The sequence below is a fragment of the Theropithecus gelada genome, chromosome 9, assembly GCF_003255815.1.
Source record: "Theropithecus gelada isolate Dixy chromosome 9, Tgel_1.0, whole genome shotgun sequence".
NCBI classification, from domain to species: Eukaryota; Metazoa; Chordata; class Mammalia; order Primates; family Cercopithecidae; genus Theropithecus; species Theropithecus gelada.
Genome location: NC_037677.1, coordinates 54,142,645 through 54,165,164, shown reverse-complemented (window position 1 = coordinate 54,165,164; position 22,520 = coordinate 54,142,645). Strand labels below are relative to the sequence as shown.

The window sequence follows — 22,520 nt, the reverse complement described above, 5'->3', positions numbered from 1 at the left end:
GTCTCTTCTTCGGCCTCTCAAACATGGTGCCACCCCTACTAAAGTCGACAGGAGTCTGGCATGACAGCACTGCATCAGAAGCCAGCCTCAAAGCGTTGGGTGAATGCCAAAAGCATAGAGCAGCTATCTGAGGGTGCTTCTCAGGGGTTGCAAAAGGGCCTGTTCCCTAAAGCCGTGTTTTGTGTATGTAAGTGTACCATTCAATTCCACAGGCTCTAAAAGGGTACTAGCCGGAGTCCCCTAACACAGGAATCTAGAAATGCTACACTGGGACAGGAAGCAACTGCCAGAGCAAGAAAAGCCTCACTGCCCCCACTCAGTCATCCCCCTACCAAAAGGGAAGCCTTGCTGTGTCTCTACCCAACAATCGGAGGTGGAGATAAGGGCTCCAGCCACCAGCAAGGCTAGGCCATGCACATTTGCTGGTGTCCTGCCTGACTTCAGGGACACAGAAGGGAAAGGAGGGGTGGATAGTGTCAGTGCCATGCCTGGGACTCTGGACTGTCCTCCCCAGAGGGACAGCACCGGGCTCATTTGGGAACAGAGCCTACACCAGGTTAATGCTGAGAGGCAAGGGCCTAGAAACATCATCTTGGGCCAGAAGCCACACAGCAGTGACACCCCCTGCCCCTCAGGGCCTAGCAGCAAACCAAGCAGGCCTGGACTAAAATGGATGCTTTCGTGGAATGATTTTCCACTGGCCTTCCCCAGCCTGGTGGCTGGAATATTCATTTGTGTATTAGTTTTTCTTTTTTTTTTTTTTTCAAACATTAGATCCTTAACCTGTTTTCACACACACACACACAAATTTATTTTTTAAAGTACTTTCCCCATAAGGCTGCATCCATAAAATGTAAATATATCGTTGCTATTATTTAAATGTATCCCCCAGAGTTCATGTGCTGCGAACTCAATGGTCAGTACAACGGTTCTGAGAGGCAGGACCTTTAAGAGGCTCCACCTTCATGAATGGATTAAGGTGTCACGGAGGAAGCGGGCTCCTCACACGGGTGTGTTTGTTACAAAAGTATAACATGCTCTCTCTTTCACTCTTGCTCTCTCTCACCCACATGATATCTTCTGCTATGTTATGAAGCAGCAAGAAGGCCCTTGCCAGATGCAGCCTCACGATCTTCTCAGTCTCCAGAACTGTGAGCCAAATAAGCTACTGTTGCTTATATATTACTCAGTCTGTGATATCTTGTTAGAGAAGCACAAAATGAACTAAGACACTAGTTTAAACCATGCAGGTCCAATAATCCCTGCTGATATATTCTTTAAAATGAAAAGAAGAGGCCAGGCACAGTGGCTCATGCCTATAATCCCAGCACTTTGGGAGGCTGACGCAGGCAGATCATTTGAGCTCAGGAGTTTGAGACCAGCCTGGGAAACATAATGAGACGTTGTCTTTACAAAAGACATACAGATGCTCCTTGACTTATGATGGGGTTACGTCTCAATAAACCCATCATTAGATGAAAATGCATTTAATGCTGGCAACACAGCAGTCCTCAACTTATCATGGTTCGACTTACGATTTTTCAACTTTATGATGGTGCAAGAGTGACATGCACTCAATCAAAATCGTAGCCTCATTGTAATCCCATCATAAGTGGAGGAGCTTGTTACATCCCGATAAGCTCTTCTTAAAGTGATGTAACCCCATCATAACGTTGAAAAACTGTAAGTTTAAACATCTTGAATCAGGGACTGTGTGTGTGTGTGAGACAGACAGAGAGAGTTTATATAACTAATACAGCTGGGACTCTAAGTTAAGATCAGGCTTCTACACCAGCAAAGGACTCAGGTGCTGATTCACCTTAGGAAGAGTACGAGCTTGGAATGCTTGAGGGGGCGCCTGTCAATACAAGAGGGCCAGGAAACCAACCTCCCTAGGACTCTTCCAGGACCACTGAGCTCTACCCAGTGGTGATGCTGCCAATCATCTGCAAATGTTGTTTTCCAGAGTTGAAAATGCAGTCCCACAGCCTTGTTCCCCACTGTTACCCAAGCATCTGGCTGAATGTGCACCTCATCAATGCAGCTTGAGTGGAAGAACAGATGGAGTTCTGGGGACTGGCTTCTGCTTTGCCAGTTAGTCAGTTTTCTCCTTTATAACCTCTTACTTCATTGGCTCCTAAGACTATTTAAGTATCAAATAGGATGTATTTGGCCTGCAGGGCAAGGAAGAGCATAATAAACACTTATAAATCCAAGGCTCTCAGCAAGGACATCACACTCCCACAATATGCATTTTGGTCTTCTGTAGAGCAGGACCCACCTAGTGCGTGACAGTCAACTAATGACAGCTGAACAGCTCCAAGTACCAGAACATACACGCTCCAGACATTTCCTCCAGGCATCAGGTCTGTTCATTTTCACTATAAGTCTGTTTGCTTCTGAACACCTACCATCTACTGCCCCCAAAAGTCTTGCTCAGATCTAACTGGGATGCCCAGGCCCAGCTCAGCCTCACCTAGAAGCAAGCAGTGTGATGGGCAGCTCAGTGCTGCCCTGAATGTGTTCTCTGACGCCAACTTCATATCTTGCAAGTTGTGAAGTTAGAAGGCACGCAGTTTAAGGAGTGAGACAGGCAGACAAGAGCAAGAGATTAGTTGCTCGAAAAGTTTAGAAAATGCTTACTACATATAGTTATGTACTATAACTACACATCCCCTTTCCAAGAAACTGCCAATTTGCAATAGCGTAATAAAAGCTCTGATAAATCCTGGAACAAAGATGCCTGCTTAACTCTATCCTCAAATTTTCCAAACTAATTAGGCCATAATAATAGTCATCATTTATTGAATGCTTATTATGTGCCAGGCACTGTGTTAAGTGCTTCACGTGGAACTGAACTTTACAACAACCCTATGAGACAAATACTAAAATATCCTTCTCATATCAGAAATGAAGACTGAGGGACAGAGAGGCTGTGTAACTTGCTCAAGGTTATAGCTACTGAATGGCTGAGCCAGGCAGTCGGCTTCCAAAGCCCAGGACTTTACCACTACGTTATACTTCCTCACAGTGCCCACTGGCCCCAGGAACTAGTATTTTAAGAATAGAGCTTTAGAAATACTGGTATGATGAAATAGCATGGAATTCAGAATCAGGATACCTGGCTTCTAAGTCTGGTTTCATTGTATGACCCCAGGTACTTCATTGAAGGCAGTGGAGGATGGTGAGAAGAACATGGACTCTGAAGCCAGACTACCCAGGTTCACATCCCAGTCCTGCTCCCCACCAGTTATGCGATCTTAACGATTTACATGACTATTCTGCACCTCGGTTTTCCCCATCTGTAAAATGGGGATAGTAACAGTTTAATACCAAGTTTTTTTCCCATTATATCATGTAACATATCATGACATCCTGTTTCTCCAAAACAAAATAAGAAAGAGAGGAGCCCGGGCCATTTGATAATGCCCAGGATGAGAACTGTGGGGACTGAAGGGGGAAGGGAAAGGGTGGGAGAGAAACACGGAATTGGGAAGGGTCAGGGCAGTGTGACAGGTGGAGGATGGGAGTGGGGAGCACACTGGCATGGCTGTGTTAGATTTTCCAGCCTCCCAATAGAGAAAGCACCAACAGGAAATTGGCACTGTTTTCTTTCCATCCCCTCCACGTGCCTGGGTGTCTGGGGGCCTGCTCCACTCCAGTAGTAGAGAGGGCAGTGGAGGCAAGACTGATGGTGGAGGGAGGCCACAGGGCAGGGAGATCTGAAAGACCCTTGGAGAGGAAACCTGCCTGGGAGAGGGATCCACAGAGGCAGGGCCTTGGCCTGCAAGAAGCTCCAACCCTGCAGGCACTGGAGCCTGTCCTCAGAACCTTCACTGAGGCGTGGCACGGACGGGGCCATCTTCTCTCCTACTGCCTGCCTTTTCAGACCAGGTGCTGAGAAGGGGGGTGGGGGCAAGTGAGGAGGAACTCACTCTCCATATGAGGCAGGCCGAGAGCACACAGCATCACACGCAGTTCTCTCTGTCACGCTCCTCCAGAGCAGGCTTCCCTGCAAGCTGGGCCACTCCTCTTTGTGGGCAGAGTCATCTGTAACTCACACCAAATGGGCTCACACAAGAGCCAATGCTCCGTCAAATGCTGAGTCCGATTCAGAATTTCTGAGGAGTGGAAAGTAGGCAGCAGAGGAAGAAGGTGACAGAGACACAGTGTTAGTATCTGGCTGCCACGCAGGCCAGCATGTGATGGGCACTCAGGTCCTGGAGGACGCTGAGGTTCTTGTAACAGACATAGTGGCAGTGACAGAAAAAGCCCCCCACCCAAGCCCTGACTCCAAAGTGTGGCCAAGACCTGCTATAGCTTGAATGCTTCTGTCTCCCCAAAATTCAATTTATTGAAATCCCAACTCCCAATGTGATGACATCTGGAGGTGGGGCCTCTGGAAGGTTATGAGGTTGGAGCTGTCATGAATGGGATTCACACCCTTATAAAAGACAGCCCAGAGGGCCCAACCCTTTCCACCATGTGGGGACACAGGGAGAAGGTACTATCCTATTTGTGAACCAAAAAGTGGGCCCTCACCAGACACTGAGTCAGCTGGCGCCTTCACCTTCAACTTCCAGCCTCCACAACTGTGAGCAATGTACTTCTGTTGTTTATAAACCACCCGGTCTATGATATTTTATTACAGCAGCCTGAACGGATTTAGACGGAACCTATGGATGCACACGCACACACTCACACACTTACTCCCAAAAAGGGAAACAGTGGGTTGTGTTTGTAAGTGCAGGTGGCAGGGGCGGGGAGGGGACGCAGGTCTCTGTCTTTGTTTGCCCACTTCCGCATGGGGAAGCCACTGCCAGTTACACCACCTGAGCAGAGGGAGCTTCTCCCAGGGCCCGCCTAGGAGGGACGAACAAAACAATGGTAGTGGGCTGATGTCAATCAGGCACAAGTCCCAGGGTGGCTGAGGCTTCCCTGTCAATCCCACCCCTCTTAGCTGTCAGGTCACTCCAATCACTGCAAAGTCCAACCCAGCTCCTCCCAGAGCTCCTGGGCCCACAGGGACGTGCCACACTCCAAGCCCTGCAGCAGTTACTGTCTACAAGACAACCCTTCCAGCAACTCTGCCGGAAGGAAGCAAAAACTTCTCTAAACCCCTCCCTCATCTTGCGGTGTGAGGTAAAGGGAAGCTCAGCAGGTTACCCAAGACACAGGGCCTGAGTCTCACTGACACTGGCTTCACAATGTCTACCCCTAGATTCTCGGTAGGCCCTTCTACCACCCCAATTACTCTCTCTCACACACTCTAAACCAGCTCCCCCATCTTTTCACAGCCCACACTCCCCCGTCAAGAGCCCCAAACATCACAGGACAGTCACACTGGACTTCTCAATTCTGCTGCATGAGTTTTACCACAGCCCACACAGCTCTGATATCATCTTCTAACACTGCTGTTGGGCTACCGGGATGGCACACAGGGTTCAGAGTCCAATGACAATGATTCCATTCTAGCTCTACCTCTTGTTAGCTGTGTGACCCTGGACATAAAGATTGACCTCTCTGAGCCTTCCTCCTCACCTGTAAAAAGAGGAAAAATGCATCCATCTCATTACACAGCTGTGAGAATATAGTATTCATATATATATAGCTCTACAACAGGTATTAGCATACAGCAGGTGCTCAGTTAATTTTAACTCAGTCCCTAGGAGGCATTAGCCTGGAGACAAGGTCTGGTTCCTAAAGCAACTGCTTAATGTGTGACCCTCCCTGGGCAACTTAACCTCTCTGAACCTCCATTCTGTCTGCAAAGATCTGATGTACCCCACCTTGGTGGGGTACACCTTGGATTACTATGAGGACTAAAAGTAAAAAGAACAGGAACGCGCTTTGTAAAGCAGGACATAGTTATCTTCACTCTGTGACTAACATACCTAGTGTTGATCTCTCCCAAGTGGCCAAAGAGGCCAGGCTTTGACATTTGGAGAGGGAGAAAAGGGTCACAGATCCTGGGCACACACTAACCTCATCTGGTGTCAGGCTCCCGCCAGGGGACCAGCCCAGCCCACACAGTAAGGGTAGTGTCCAGCCAACCCTTAGGGTCCCGGGGTCTCAGGAAAATGCTAGTAAGGGAAGGGGTAGAGGGAGGGCTTTTCAGAGCCTGAAACTCAGCTACCATCAGCTTCCCTGATTAGGTCCCTCAAAGACATCCCCGGTACCTGTGAATGCGTTACTTTACATGGTAAAACGTACCGTCCTGACATGATTAAGGTTATCCGCCATGAAATGGGGAGACTAGCCTAGATTATCCAGGTGGGCCCAATCCAATGAAAAGGGTCTTTCAAAGCAGAGAGCCTTTGTTTCTGGGTTAAGGATGAAAAGGAAGAATAAGCAGGAAAGAGTCCAGGCATGAGAGGGATTCCACCCATGGAGGAAAGGGACCAAGTGCCACGGAACTCAGATGGCCTCTAAAGCTGGAAAGGACAAGGAAGCATTCACCTCCAGGGCCACCAGACAAAGACACAACCCTGCCAACACCTTGATTTTAGCACCATGACATCCAAGAGACCATTAGATAAAACTGTTAAGATAAAAAAGCCATGTGGTAAAATAGTGCAGCCACTATGGAAAACAGTATGGAGATTCCTCAAAAAATTAAACATAGAACTACCATACGTATGATCCAGCAATCTCACTCCTGAGCATACAGGCCGTGTACCTCTCACTCAAAATATGTGGGACCAGCAATGTTTCAGACATGCTGGTCTTCAGACCAGATGATTTCAGATTTTGGAATACTGGCATCACACTTACCATTGTGCATCCAAAATGCAAAAATCCAACATCCAAAATGCTTCAATGAGTACTTCCTTTGAGCATCATGTTAGAGCTCAAAAAGTTTCGGACTTTGGAATAGTTCAGATTTGGGATACTCAACCTATATACCCAAAGGAAATGAAAGCAGGGACTCCCACAGACATTTGTACACCCATGTTCACAGCAGCCTAATTCACAGTAGTCAAAAGCTGGAAACAACCCAAGCGCCATCGATGGATGAATGGATAAACAAAACGAGATCTCCACATAAAAAGAGAGTATCATTCAGCCTCAGTACGGAAGAAAGCTAACATATGCTACAACGTGGATAAAACTTCAACACATTATGCTAAATGAAACAAACCAGACACAAAAGAACAAATACTTCTGATTCCACCTATATGAGGTCTCCAAAGTAGTCAAATTCATAAGGACAGAAAGTAGACTGCTGTTGGCCAGGGCTTGGGTAAGAAGGAATGGGGAGTTTACATTTCATAAGTACAGAGTCAGTTTGGGAAATGAGAACCTTCTGGAGATGCACGGTAATGACTGTTGCACAACAAAGTGAATGTATTTAACACCATTGAGCTGCACACCTAACAGTGGGTAAAATGGTAAGTTTTATGTTGTGTATATTTTTACCACAAAAAGAGTTGCATGGTTTTAAGCCACATGTTTGTAGTAATTTGTTACAGCAGTAATGGAAAACTAATTGTTGAAAACTATTTGAGGTGATGGATATATTAACTAGTTTGCTTTAATTATTTCATATTGTATTCGTAGATTATAACATCACTTTGTACACCATAAATTGACATATTATAAATGTTAATTTATAATAAAAAAAAAATTTCTAAAGAAAACTACTGGCCAGGCACGGTGGCTCACGCGTGCCCTAGCACTTTGGGAGGCCGAGGTGGGTGGATTGCAAGAGGCCAGGAGTTTGAGACCAGCCTGGGCAACATAGTGAGACCATGTCTCTACTAAAAATACAAAAATTGGCCGGGCACAGTGATTCATGCCTGTAATCCCAGCACTTTGGGAGGCCGAGGCAGGTGGATCACCTGAGGTCAGGAGCTCAAGACCAGCCTGGCCAACATAGTGAAACCCCATCTCTACTAAAAATACAAAATTAGCTGGGCATGGTGGTATGCACCTGTAATCCCAGCTACTCGGGAGGCTGAGGCAGGAGAATTACTTGAACCTGAGAGGCGGAGGTTGCAGTGAGCCGAGATCATGCCATTGCATTCCAGCCTGGGCAAAAAGAGCAAACCTCCGTCTCAAAATAAAATAAAATAAAAACAAAAATATAAAAATTAGCCAGGCGTGCTGGCACATGCCTGTAGTCCCAGCTACTCAGGAATTGCTTAAACCCAGGAGGCACAGGTTGCAGTGAGCCAAGATTGTGCCACTGCACTCCAGCCTGGGTGACAGAGCGAGACTCTGTCTCAAAAAACAAAAACAAACAAACAACAACAAAAAAAACTTTAAAGAAAACTAATATATACAGTGACCATTCCTTCTCTCTTCCCTTCCAGATCCTTCTATGGCATTCTCTTTCCAAGGGCCTCTCTCCTCTTTGCATGAAAGCTCTGTGAACACGTCTACCTAACTCAGCCAGCTTTCTTCAACAAGGGAAGTATTAAACCACCAACACTACAAAAAAACCCTTTCCAACAATGAAGCAGGAACCAGGTGCTTGCCTCTCCCACGTGTCGGGAACAGGCTCGTTACAGGTGTGTTAACTTGAATTACCAGTCAACATGAGTCACCAGGGGACTTGGGCCCTCAGTGGCTTCCGTGTGGCCAGTCTACGCAGGCCCAGTCAGCATTTGCCTAGTCAGATTTGCACAGGCAGGGCCATCACACCCCATCGGCCAAGACCTCGCAACCGGGATGCCAGAGGCCAGTTCAGCACCTCAGAGACGACTCAGTTCACTCCCACCAACCCCACCTCACCCCATTTCACAAACGGGAAAACTGACAACCAGAGAGAGGGATGTGGCATGCGAAGGTGATACAGCAGGAGCCTAAGAGGGCTGATGCCCAATCCCCACTCCCAGGCTAGAGCTCGTCGTTCCCAGGGCAGGGTGGGTGGGTGGAGAGGCTTCCTGTCCTCAGAGCCGCTGGCAGACTCAGGCCCAGTTCTTTAGGATGATTCTTTTTGTTCCATCAGGCGGGCAGCCCGTGAGAGTTCAAGCCTGGGTTGCTGCTTCCTGCCCGAGGCAACAGCAGGTACAGTGGGAAGACCAGGGCTGAGGAGAGATTAATTTTGCAAATATGGGAATGACTGCCTTCCAGGAAACACACTGAAGGAGGAAGAGATGTGATAAAATCCTGCCCCTCCTGTACATTTCACCTATGTACTTTAATCAGATTTTTATGGTCTCCCTCTTCATACAGACAGCAAAGGGTCACAGGACATCTGAGAAAGTCTATACCAAGAAAGAGAGAGACCAAAACAGAAGAAAAGGAATCAAAGAAACAGACAATGATGAGAAGCAGAGGACAAAAATATAATCAATAATATCCTCAGAGACGGAAGAGAACCAAAGAAACAGACAATGGTGAGAAACAGAGGACAAAAATATAATCAATAATATCCTCAGAGACGGAAGAGAAAATATTATATCCACAAAGCAAAAAGGTCAGCAAAGCAATCATTGTGAAATCTGAGAACACAAGAGGCAAAAGAAAGATACTAAAACTTTAGAAAAGAAAGAACAAGGGTCCTTTTTAGGGGAACTGGAAGGACACTGGACTTCAACAGCCAGACTGGAAACTAGAAGATAACAGAATAATGTGTTCAGTGTTTGGGAAGGAAATTATTTTCAGTTTATAATTGTATAGCCAGCTAAATTAACCACTACTGTATAGAGATATTTGGAATGGATATTTCTATCCATTAGGGAGGGACAGAGATATTTGCAGGCACACAAGCTTCAAAAACAAAAACAAAACAAAACAAAACGAAACAAAATCTACCTTCCATGCACTTTTCTTAGGAACTTCTGGATGATTTCAGCAAAATGAGAACATACATAAGGAAAATAAAGAAAATAAAATATATAGGATCTAGGAACAGGAAAATCTAACACAGAAGACTGTAAAAAGATGTCCCTGGACAACAGCTGAGCAGCAGGCCTGGGGAGCAACTAGGCCAGTTTGGAACAATAGATACACAGAAAATCAGGCCCCCAAGCAGGGACAGCATCCACTTGAGGAATAATGGGACAGGAAGGATTGTACTCCTAATGTGTGACCACAGCACAATACTGGCACAGCATCGAACAATACAATTTATGGTCACAATAATGCAGACATTAAATATTGATGTATATATTGGTTCCTAATCTATCAAGCAGGAAGTCAACATATTTCAAAACTGATAAATTAAGAAACAGTCATATAAGCCTATTCATTAAAAATAAAGAGTTAAAAATGGTTAACTCTGGAGAAAGAGGGAAAGACGAAGGATGTGTCGGGACTGCTGGCTTCATTATAAGCCTTTTGGATCAACATATTTGGCTTTCTTCATTTTTTTATTATAAAATGTTTATAATATAGCAATAAATACAACATATAGATGAATTATAAAGCATAATAAAATAAGCATCCTTTATTATCTAACTTTAGAAAGAGAATATTACTTCTGCCAGGCGCAGTGGCTCACACCTGTAATCGCAGCACTTTGGGAGGCCAAGGCGGGCAGATCACTTGAGGTCAGGAGTTCGAGATCAGCCTGGCCAACATGGCAAAACCCCGTCTCTACTAAAAATACAGAAATTAGTCTGGTGCGGAGACGCATGCCTATACTCCCAGCTACTCGGGAGGCTGGGGCTGCAGTGAGCCAAGATCGTGCCACTGCACTCTAGCTTGGGCAACAGAGGGAAACTCTGTCTCAAAAAAAAAAAAAAAAGAGAATATTACTACATTCTTCTTCTTTTTTTATTTTTTTGAAGCAGTCTCTTGCTCTGTCACCGAGGCTGGAGTGCAGTGGCACAATCTCGGCTCACTGCAGCCTCAGCCTCCCAAGTAGCTGGGAGTATAGGCATGCGCCACCACTCCCAGCTAATTTCTGTAATTTTAGTAGAGATGGGGTTTCGCCATGTTGACCAGCCTGGTGAACTACATTCTACAACTGCTTTCTGAAAAAACAGGCACATATTTTTTAGGGGAAAGTTAAAATCAAACACTAGCAGCCAATCTGTGAGACTGGTACCAGCATCTGCAGTAGGTCCAGGTTTTGTGGGGCCGGAAGCTTACACAATGTTAGCAGCCCTCTTCAGGACAAAGAATACAAAACATCTTAGTTTTCTGCGAATGTTACAAATCATAGGACTCTGTGAACTCACTGCTAGTGCCCCTCCCACGGCCCCTCACTAGGGTGCTTCAAGTCCAGGGGCCTGAAGCTTCCGTTTCATTAGCTTCACAGCAATCCCACCTGGGTTTATGGAGGCACCAGGGGCTGGGCTAGACTCCCTGGGATAGGGAAGAAAAAAATAAAGTCCTGGCCTGCATCATGCTTTCCAACTACATGGGGAGATAAACACAATAGCGCACTTCCAGGAAACACACACTACAATATTTAAGAGCCACTCCCAGGAAGAGTGCGGGGGAAGACAAAGAATTCAGAAAATGTGTTCCCTGGGAGTGGAGCATAGGGGCGTCTGAGAAACTGGCCTCACTCTGAGGGGCCTTGGCAAACCTAAGCCCTCCCGGCCTCGTCTACCTCACCTATTTTCAGTGAGTGCGCCTGCAGGGCCTCAGGGGTCTGCATGCTGCCTCTCAGAACCTGGGGCTCCTGAAGGTTTTGGAGCTCAATAGCATTATTTCATTGGAGGGAGGAAAGGGCTGCAAAAGGGAGACTCTGGCTTAAATCTTTCAAAAATATTAAAATGGGAACCCTGGCAACAAGGGTCCCACATTTCTGCATGGTGACACTCGGCTAGGGCTGGCAACAACTGCGCACCTCCCTCCCTCTCTCCTTCAGCTGCCGGGGCTGTCCTTGCAGGAATCTGCATTTGTGATCACAGGAGTAGAGGTTTACCAGGGCCCTTCCAGTTGTGATGAGCCATCTCATCTCCTTATGAATGGCCAGCACAGGCCCTTCTCTCACCACAGGCTGAGGAAGAGAAGTGAAGAAGACTGAAGAGTGTGATGGCAGCAGGGTATCCCCTGGCCTCTCCTGGACAGGCCCTGATGCCCATCAGCCAGTCCTCCAGGCCTGTTCAAACCACTCTGGAAGCTCAGCCCCTTCAAGCCTGGGAGACTTAACAGAGTGTATATTCCAGCTCCAAATGGCTGAGCACCCCTGCTCTGCCTAGAAGCCTCAGGAAACCTTTCCAAATATCCCTTATCAAGGGCTGCTCTTCAGATGGTGACAAGCTCCCCAGTCAGCCGCATGCAGCAGGAAGTTGAAGGAGCTGCAGCTCACTCTGGAGGAGAGAACACCTTCACTTGGGAATGGGCTGACCCTTCTGCAGCTGGCATCCTAAGCTGTGTCAAGCAGTCTGGAGCCAAGAGTCACTCACACTGGGCCACTGAGGAACAGCAAGAAAACAGAAGGTACCTCAGGGACATGCATGATGGAGAGAAGCACAGAAAATGCATGTCCTTAGCCCAGTCCAGCTCAGTACTTTCCCTTTTCAGGACACCTCTGCTTAGGTGGTCCCTCTAGCTGGTCTGACCTCCTGTCTCCTGGCCTTCCCTGAGTCCAGATGAAGTTCCACCTTGTATTAGTTCATTTTCACACTGCTGATAAGATATAACTGGGCAATTTACAAAAGAAAGAGGTTTAATGGACTCAGTTCCGCGTGACTGGGGAGGCCTCACAATCATGGTGGAAGGTGAAAGGCACATCTCATATGGCAGCAGACAAGAAGAGAGCTTGTAGGGAAAGTCCCCTTTATAAAAGCATCAGATCTTGTGAGACTTATTCAGTATCATGAGAACAGCATGGGAAAGACCTGCCCCCCTGGTTCAGTTACCTCCCACCAAGTCCCTTCCACAACACGTGGGAATTCGAGATTTGGGTGGGGACACAGCCAAACCATATCATATCTCTCTCAGGAAGCCCACCCTGATCTCCCAGCCACAATGCTCGCTCTTCCTGGAACTCTCCCAGCACTTGTCCTAAAATGTTTTCCATGTTCTCTAGTGTTCTAATAAGCTCCGTTTTTCTAACTTCTAGGATAGATACACATATTACCTCCCTATATATTAGCTCATTAACTGCCACAATGCCCCTATTGGATAGGTATTATCATCCTCATTTTATAAGCAAGGGAACCAAGGCTGAGCTGACTCTTGACATGCAAAGGTCACACACCCAAGTGCCAGAGCCAGACACTCTTTTCCCAGGCCTCCCCATGAGAGCATCAGTGCTACAGGCTATAGGACAGGCCTCTCTTCCTGTCCCCCACCACCACCTGCCACAGGGCTTGCACTGTGAGGCCCCTGACACATACTGAATACTGGCAGGAACCCCGGTGGACCCTGACTCATTTCTTCCACTCTCTGGGTGGCACCTATTTGGTGCCTCTATTACGTAGGCCCCAGGAATTCTGGGGGCAGGGAGGACACATCTAGGACATTCCCCTCTCTCCCCCACCCCAAGGCAGGACCTTAAATGATGTAAGTGGGTGTATGAACATCCCCAGCTCTACTGAGAAGGGGGTGGGGGCCCTGGGCGGGCATTCCAGAGCCCCAGTGTCCCGCCCTTGCTGGTCACAGGTGCCATTAAGTCACCGAAGCCAGCCAGCTAGCCTCAGGGCAGCACTCCACCAATCCTGACCATATTTTCCCAGGCATGAAACAAAAAATCTACACAGGTGCTGTTAAGCATTCAACTCCCCACCCACATACCAGGAACTAAAATAGCTGCAGCCTATGTTAATCATTAGCCAGGCTGCGCCTCAGACCTTCCCTCTGAGGGCTGGCACCTGGGGCAGCTCAGCCTGGAGAAACTCCAGGCAAGACAGGCTGGGAGAGTGGCAACGGCAGCGTCTGGAGCCTCACCAAGGGGCTGAACTTAAGCAAGTAGGTTCTGAAAGACACTTCTTCAAGATAAAGTCAATCCCCAGTGCACTAGCATTTGGATTACATAAGAATCCTAAAATATTGGAGCTGGAAGGGGCCTTCATGAATCACTTCATTCAACCAGTTTATTTTATTTGAGGTGGGAGCTGAGGCCCAGAGAGCAGAAGGACTCTGCCTGAGGTCTCAGAGCTGGCTGGGGGCAGGACAATGACTAGAACCACATCTCTGGATTTCCAGGCCAGTGCATTACGAACCAGGCGGGTCCCCCACCACTCAACGTATTTCTGAGCTCCATCCCACCTTCTCAGGCTGGAGAATGGACTTGAGAATTACAAAAGTTAAACCCCGGAAAGAGAGAAGAAAGTAACTGCTGCCTCCCAAATAATGTCCCATATAATCAAGCCACACAGAAAAGAATCAGCCGCCCCACAGGAGCCTTATGACCCTGTTTCTCTCCAGAACACCTCCCTATGACAACAGAGAATGGGGGTTGGCAACCACTGCTCTGATCTCTCAAGGATATTACCAGCCATGGAGACCGAACATCAGCCCCACCTCAGTTGAGGGTTCAAAGGGCCTCTGCCCTCAAACTCTCCTAGAAACAGTCACATAGGTGTCACATTTGGGGTTGAAGAAGGCAAGTTGGGAGGAGGTAGCACAAAAAAAAAACCCCTATCCCACTGGGTCTTGGAGGGGGCCCCTGGATCCCATGGGGTCTGGAAGATCTGGTGGTGGCTGCAGCGATGGAGCATGTGGATGCCAGACCTGATGGTTGGGAGCAGCAGACGACTCTCGGGGCATCGGCAAAGCCACAGCAGCTTGCCAGTCTGTGCACCAGCCCACAGGAACAGAGGCTGCCTTGCTTGCACTGCCTGCGGGCTTGCCACTGTCATGAGAAACCATTCCCACTTCCTAACCTGAGGAACACACGCTTAGCCAATAGCAAGACTGATAAGCACAGTAGTAGTTTCAAATTCAGGAGAGCAGTGGGTGGTGTTCCAGAAACTTCTGGTTGTCCTCCTCAACCATCTGTTCTCTATTGCTTTAGCAACAGAACACTCACCATAGCCTGGCACACAGCAGCCCCAACTAAGGACTGTTTCCCAGCCCCTAGCAGCTAGGAGGGCCTGCCATGAGGATGTGAAAGTGAGCTGTCTTGGGCCATGCAGGTAAGGGAAGCACCTGATGGTGCTACCCAACATGTGGCCCGGAGACTGGCGGCATTACGCAATCTGAGAGCCTGTAAGCAATTAAAATGCTCAGGTCACATCACAGACCTCCCAAATCAGAATGATTCAGGGTGCAGTCCAAGAATCTATGCTTTAACAAGCCTTCCAGATTGTTCTTATACATGCTCAAGTTTGAAAACCACAGCCCTCAAGAATGCTAGGGACAACAGTCTGTAAGGAGCCTGGTGCCTAGACAACCTCATGGAACACCCACTTAACTTCGACTCTGATTTTTCAAGAAAGAGTGAGAGAGTGAGAGAGACAGAGAGAGAGAGAGAGAGAGAGAGAGAGAGAGGATCCTCTCTTCATTCACAGCCAAATCTGAAACGTAATACAGGGGGCGTGGGGAAGATGATGATGAGAAACTTAACCCAAACAGCAAAAATCAGGAAAGGAATAACATGCAAGTATAATAAATAATAAGCAAGATGTAAAGAATAAAATCAAGTATATCTGGCATGTGAACAGTCAGAATTCCTCTACCAAAGACAGAAACCACGCAATTAGGTTTGTTGTTGTTATCATTGCCTTCTGTCAACCTCCATCCACCCTCAACCATGTGCTGATTATAAGAGAAACAAATTTTATTTATGAAGATTCCATTTTCAAGATAAACTTCTTTCTTTTTTTTTTTTTGAGACCGAGTCTCGCTCTGTCGTCCAGGCTGGAGTGCAGTGGTGCGATCTCGGCTCACTGCAAGCTCCACCTCCCGGGTTCATGCCATTCTCCTGCCTCAGCCTCCCAAGTAGCTGGGACTACGGGCACCCGCCAGCACGCCCAGCTAATTTTTTATATTTTTAGTAGAGATGAGGTTTCACCGCGTTAGCCAGGATGGTCTTGATCTCCTGATCTCGTGTTCCGCCCACCTTGGCCTCCCAAAGTGCTGGGATTACAGGCATGAGCCACAGCACCCAGCCTAGATAAACTTTTTTAAGTGAGAAAGAGATATTTAAAACTAACGGTTGGGCAAAGACATACCAAATAAATGCAAAGAAAAACCAGAGGTGGAAATATTAATATTAAAAATAGGCTGGGCACAGTGGTTGGCCAGGTGCAGTGGCTCATGTCTGTAATCCCAGAACTTTGGGAAGCTGAGGTGGGCAGATTACTTGAGCCCAGGAGTTTGAGACCAGCCTGGGCAAAACCCCATCTCTACCAAAAATACAAAACTTAGTCTGGTCTCTAAATAAATAAAAATGAAAAAATATGTAAAATTCAAAAGTACATACGTGGAAGACTTTTCAATAATCCTGCCTTAGCAGGCCAAAGGGTTTTCCAGCCATTTCTCTCTGGCATTTGCCTCTATCTGTAAACACAGGACTTGGAGAACTACTCACTAGGATCTCAGGGTACAACAAGGCGTAGGCTAGTCCAGCCCGCTGAGAAAGTTTATGTGGCTTAAAACACAAGCACAGAGACGAGCTTACAACTTGGGGCCCACGTCTTTCTGACCTCTGCCCTGGGAAGTGTTTGTACTGGCTACTCTGTCAAAAGCTCATTTTGCTGCCTCGAATGAGGAAGGAAATGCGTAAATGAGAGGCACAGCAGTCCGCTCCTTGGACCTACAGGAAGCGGGCAAGAATTGCAAAGTAAGAGAAGAGGCTCCCAGGCAACGTCCCAGGAGTTTGCAAGCAAATCTCACTTTATCCACCCCTCCTAAAAATCTGGCTATCATGGGGACCATCAGGACAGCCAAGGACAGGGAGCTCATGATCATCAGTGAGACCTGATTACTAACTGCTCCGTGTGAGCCTGAACAGAAACTAAAGGGGCATGGCTTGAATGTCCTCTGATGCCTGCGTTAAAATTTCTGAGCCTTTCACTTATTATCTTATAAAATGCACTTATTTATTAATTTTAAGACTATAAAGAAAAGAGATTCTTCCAGATCCTTGGCCACGTATTCTCCTAAAACATAGACAATATGGAATTTAAGGCCAAAGACCAAAGGCATTAAATAACCAGCAAATGACACAAGGTAGGAAGATCAGCTTGTTTAGCATGTATACACAAAATACAAAAGCCAAATTAAAAAGGCTAGAACTCCCACAAATATAAATAGAGCTGGACTTTAAAGAACTACAGTGAGAGTTTTTGTTATACCTCTCAGAATCTGACAGCCAGGCAAGCAGGGATATAAGGGCAACTGAAGTTAGGAGATCTATCTAAAGTCAGTGTCCCACAGAGTACCTATTTTCTCCTTTCACGCCCATGAAACATGTTAATATTTACCATGCAGTTGGCCACAAAGAAAATTTAATACCAGCCAGGTGCAGTGGCTCACTCCTGTAATCCCAGCACTTTGGGAGGCTGAGGCGGGGTGGGGGGACTGCTTGAGGCCAGGGCTTTGAGACCAGCCTGGGCAACATGCTTCATTCACTCATTCATTGATTCATGAGAATGAATCCATTTTGTGAAAGCAACAAACCCTTGCAGGCACCTAGGTCTGCCTGAGCACGGAGTGCCATGGGGAGGGATGTCGGTGGCAGGCCATCCACATGTTCCCTTCTGGGATTAGAAAGGGAGCAGGAGGGTAAATCGAGGCAACAGGGTCAAACACGTCCTCCTCGCCTTCAAAGCCACCATTTCAGAGCCTGTCTAAACTTACTATCATCAGATCCTCATGTCCTGCTACTCCTCACCCATTCATTCCAACCTTGCTTCTGCTCCCATCATCCCACCAAAGCAGCGAAGGCAGCTGCATCTTCTCCATGTCACTCACCACAGCCGCGATGCCAAGCTGACTACTCCATCCCACGAAGCAGACTCACCCTGGCTCCTGGGATACAACTCTGTGCTGGCTTTCTGGGCCCCTCTCAGGCAGCTCTTTTTCTGGGTCCTTTATAGGCTCATCTTCCTTTACTCAGCTGTTGAAGGTGAGTTCTTCCATCTCGCTGTGCCCATGACTTCAAACACAAACACAACCTAGACAAATGTCTGTCTAGCCAAGACTCCTCCTGAGCCCCAGACCCACCAGCTTATTTGGTATCTCAAAGATACCTCAAACACAGTATGTCCAAAACCAAATACATGATCTTCTTCATCCTCCAAACCTGGTCCTCATCCAGTGTCCCATGTCTCAGGGACACCAGGGGGATGACTCTAGGGTGAGTGGGGGCGGTCTCTCCTTTTAAGCACACCATGCAGGGTGAGGCCAACAGTGGGTTCTCAGTAATGAGCAGTTCTACCGGAACATGCCTTGTCACCTACTTCCTAAAAATAGCCGTGACCTTTTTAGTGGACACAGCAAGCTCCCATCTGCTATCACCACTCCTTCCCCACTGACACATGCACCCTTTCCCCCAGCGGTGCCACTCCCCAGGCTGGATGTGCCATATGCTCTCCAGCCTCCCCGTGGGTAGCCTCCACATTTCTCCTCTGCCCTCACTCAGATTTCCCCCCATCTCAAGTCCTCCAAGTCAGCCACCCCCAGGTGTGAGGGGCAGGGGACATCTGACTTCCCTCTCAATTTCCTTTCCTTCTTTTCTGCTAAGGCGGAGCCTAAGCCCCTGGAAAACTAGAGATCTCAGAACCAAGCTTTGACCACCGCATGCTCCACCCCCTGCTTCACAGCTCCTGGCAGTCACACACCCACTATATCAACATTGTCATTACCACCCCCTAACTGATCTCAAACCCCTTTGCAAACATCTTCTCATCTGATTCTCCATTCCAGGCAGGAATTTTATCATCCAGAACTGTTCTGTGTGTGGGAGGCTCAGTGCGGCTGGGTGGTTTGTCCCAGGATACCCAGCACAGAGAACTCTGTCCCCCAATTTCTTGGTTGCCCCCACCCATTCCTTCCTCACTTCAGCATGGGCAAGGCCAGCTGTGGTCTGGGTCACTGTTCAGGCTGTACTTTTAGGATCCTCCCAAATAACAAACAACTATGTGACTATCAGGTCTTTATTTCATGGGTTATAGGAGACAGGATCAGTAGGCCTAATGTGTAACAGTTTCAGCGGTTATCAGAGAGTTCCACTGAATTGCAACAATTCCCTTTAAAAGCACAAATGCCCACCAAGAAAACCTCAGTTTCTTCATGAATCCTAAGAGCTTTCCTATCTAGGTATCACTCAAAATTCCCACTATTCCGGGAGTAATGGGATCAGAGAGTGCTGCAGAGAAAAATCCACAGAAAGTGAAAAGTCTGTTTCCTTGGCAGTGCTGGTGAAGCACACCCTTGCACACACGCTTCCCCATGGGACCCAGTGCCAGGAACTGCTTCAGGCTTATGGGGGAAGACGGTGGCAAAGAAGAGAGAGGAGGCCGGGCACGGTGACTCACTCCTGTAATCCCAGCACTTTGGAAGGCTAAGGCGGGCAGATCATCTGAGGTCAGGAGTTCAAGACCAGCCTGGCCAACATGGTGAAGCCCCGTCTCTACTAAAAATACAAAAATTAGCCGGGCATGGTGGCGCATGCCTGTAATCCCAGCTACTCAGGAGGCCGAGGGAGGAGAATCATTTAAATCCCGGGAGCAGAGGTTGCAGTGAGCCAAGACTGCACCACTGCACTCCAGTCTGGGCGACAGAATGAGATCTGTCTCAACAACAACAACAAAAAAGACAGAGGAAGAAGAGGGGTTAATCCAGGAGGAAGGAGGGGGTGCACCAGAAAGGTCCTGAAACCTCTGATGTTCCAGCATTCAGCATGCATTTTGGTTCCACATTCACCTCCTGCCCACATCAGTTTCTTTTCTCTATTCTACAGTTCCCAAGAAGAACCCACACTAACCTATTCTGTCTCAACTCCCACTCCTGTCATCCCAAGTCACACATCACCTCCCCAATCAAGTGAACTAGGCATCACTAATCAATCCTGGCCTTCTAGACACGTCCACCCAGGGTGGGCCCTTTCTATAATATCATGCATAAAGGCATCAGATGGGGTTTCCACTCCCACCTCTTAGTCCCAATTCATCTCCATCTCACCCTCCCCACATTTCTCTGCCTATCCAAATCCAGCCTTCAAGGTCCTATACTTTAACCACAGGGAAACTACTTCCCTGTGCTGCCTCTGTTGTTCAACTAACGACAACTAATTTTCTAAGCACCTACATTAGGCAAGGCCCATCCTGAGTGCTACCACCAAGAGGTAAGTCAGAAACAGCCTCCACCCTCCAGAGTCAGAAGATAGGGCAGAGATAAGCCACATGGCCACACAAATACTACGCACAAGGCGAGAGATGAGAACTGAGTCAGTGCTGGAGGGGCTGAGTGAGCTCAGAGCATATCCCATCCCTCCTGCTGGGCAGCAGGCACCGGGATGGCTCCCAGGAGGGTGGAGAATCCTGGGCCAGACGGGGAGGGAGGGCATTCCAGGAAGACAGACAGCATGAGCTTAGCATGAGCTAAGCCAGAAAGATGGTTCAGGAGAAGCGCATTTCAACTTTAGCTGAACCTTCCACTGCTACTATTTACTGACCCTTACACCTGATTATTTATGACCCAGGCCTGCCTCACACACTTTATGGCTAATGTGGGTGACACCCATCTGGGACACACAAGTGTGGTGCAGCAGTCACCACCTGTTCTGACTGGTCCGTACCTGAGCGCTGTATGGTTATTAAATGAATGAATGCACTGAATCTCACAACAAACCTGTGAGGCAGGGATTAGTATTACCCCCATTTTACAGATGAGGAAACCAAAGCACAGACAATAGTCAGAGACAAGATAGCAAGGTATGCAGGAGCCTGAAGTAGTGGGCACCCAATGCCAGGGCAACAAACTGCCCTGGCACCTCACCTGGCCTCTCTTGTCAGGGAACACCTTGCAGCACAAAGAATGCGTTTAGGAAAGGGGGCCTGTTAATCCTCCTGGAATCCCCAACAGTTGACTGCCGCATAAAAGGAATGAGGAAAGCAATGAGAGAGCCAGTGAAGGGTGAGCATGCCCTGCAAACCTTTAGTCCCTGTTGCGTGGGCAGGGCAGGGGCTCGGCCTCACAGCTCCACTCCATGCCTAAGGCAGAGAACAGATGGGAGAACCACCACAAACGCCCAATCTCTACAGAGAGGTCACTGATTGGAGGGCAGAGACAGAAATGCCCCGGGCCGACTGTTTCCAGCTTGGGCTAGCACTGGCTGCCTTAACTTTTCCCCTCCAAAGTCTCTAGGTGACAAATTTCGCGTGTCTCCTTTAAACCAACAGACCGTTTTACCTTTCTAAGTCTTAAGGGCCTGGCCTGCACCCATGGGGAGATACAAGTCCAGGAATCCCTTCCTGAAACTGGGGATCAAAGTTGGGGAAGGGGCGAAGGGAGGCACAACATCGGGGATGGCTCCCGCATTCTCTCAAACATTGGGGAGAGTTCCTTACAAATAAACTGCAATGGTAGCAGCTCCCATGAATGTGCGTGCTCCCAGTTACGGAGGAAAGTTCCTGAAGATAGCCTTATCTGCTTGCTCTCCCCCAGCCTTGCCTGAAAGAGCGCGCACACCCCGGAAGGCCCCCGCGGGGCTGCGGGGCTCGGCCTCCGGCATCCCTCCAGCCACCCGTTGCCTCCTCCGCCCAGGGTCACGGCCCCCGGCCTTACCCAAGCCCAGACTGAGACCCTGACCCCTGAGCCCGGGGGGGGCCGGCGAGTGCACCCCGACCGCACAGGAGGGGGCAGCCCCCGACGCCGAAGCTTATTGAGGGGGCTGCCAAGCCGACACGGCCAGCCCTGGACCCGCCGACGCCTCCTCTGTCCCCCACCTCCACGCCTGTAATGCAACCAGGAAGCAGCAGGGTCGCGCTGGGCTGGGCGCGGGGCAGCCCCGGGCCTCACCTGCGGTGCCGCGGTGCACTGCCGCCGCCTGGTTCCAGGCCCCCGGCCGGCGCGGGACCCTCACTCACCTGGCCACGGGGACTCGGGACGCGAGGGGCGAAATGGGACTTGGGCGGGAGTGGCTCTCTCCGCGGGCGTCCCGGACGCGGTGCCTGGGTTCTGCCTGGCGCTGTGTCCCACTCCCGCTCGCGGGGCACTCGGGGCACTGGGGAGTCGCGGGCGCCGCAGCCTTCAGGGCGGGGCGGGAGGAGGAGCCTGCCGGGCGGAAAACTCCGCGGGCGCGGTTGCCCCAGGCGCCGGGGGAAGGGCAGGGAAGGGGCGAGGCCTGAGCGCGGCCCCGCCCCGAGATGAGGCTTGGGCAGGGCGGGCCCGCGAGCAGCAGCGCCCTTCCGGCTGCGCAGCTGCTCCAGGACGTCTCCGGCTCTGGAGGTCCCTCTGTCGCCCCTAACCCCCTGCAGCGCCCGGTGCAGCGCAGAGCCGCATTCGCCCTCCTGCAGGGGTGGGCATTTCCTAAATCCTCTCCAGCCCCGTGTGCGTCGTTAGTGACTCTCTTTAAGGTAAAGAAAACTTTTTACACTGAAAAGGTCAAACACATTTCTTTCATATCAACACTCAGTGGTGGTGGAGGGGGGAAGGTCACGCACAGTATGTGAGGAAGGGAGCGGTCAGTGACTATCATGGAGAAACCTGACCAACCACCC

At 48.9% G+C, this 22,520-nt stretch overlaps 1 protein-coding gene across 9 annotated transcripts in view; it reads right to left on the bottom strand.

Annotated features, from left to right (window-relative positions):
* The window catches only part of ANXA11 (annexin A11), a 46,575-nt gene extending 24,344 nt beyond the window's left edge, over positions 1–22,231 (bottom strand). For 2 of the 9 annotated variants that reach the window (XM_025395505.1, XM_025395499.1), the window contains exon 1: positions 21,888–22,140. The gene's annotated coding sequence lies outside the window, so the exon portion shown is untranslated. The other 7 variants (XM_025395507.1, XM_025395506.1, XM_025395500.1 and 4 more) reach the window with 7 other exon arrangements.
* Between the last annotated feature and the right edge of the window lie 289 nt (positions 22,232–22,520).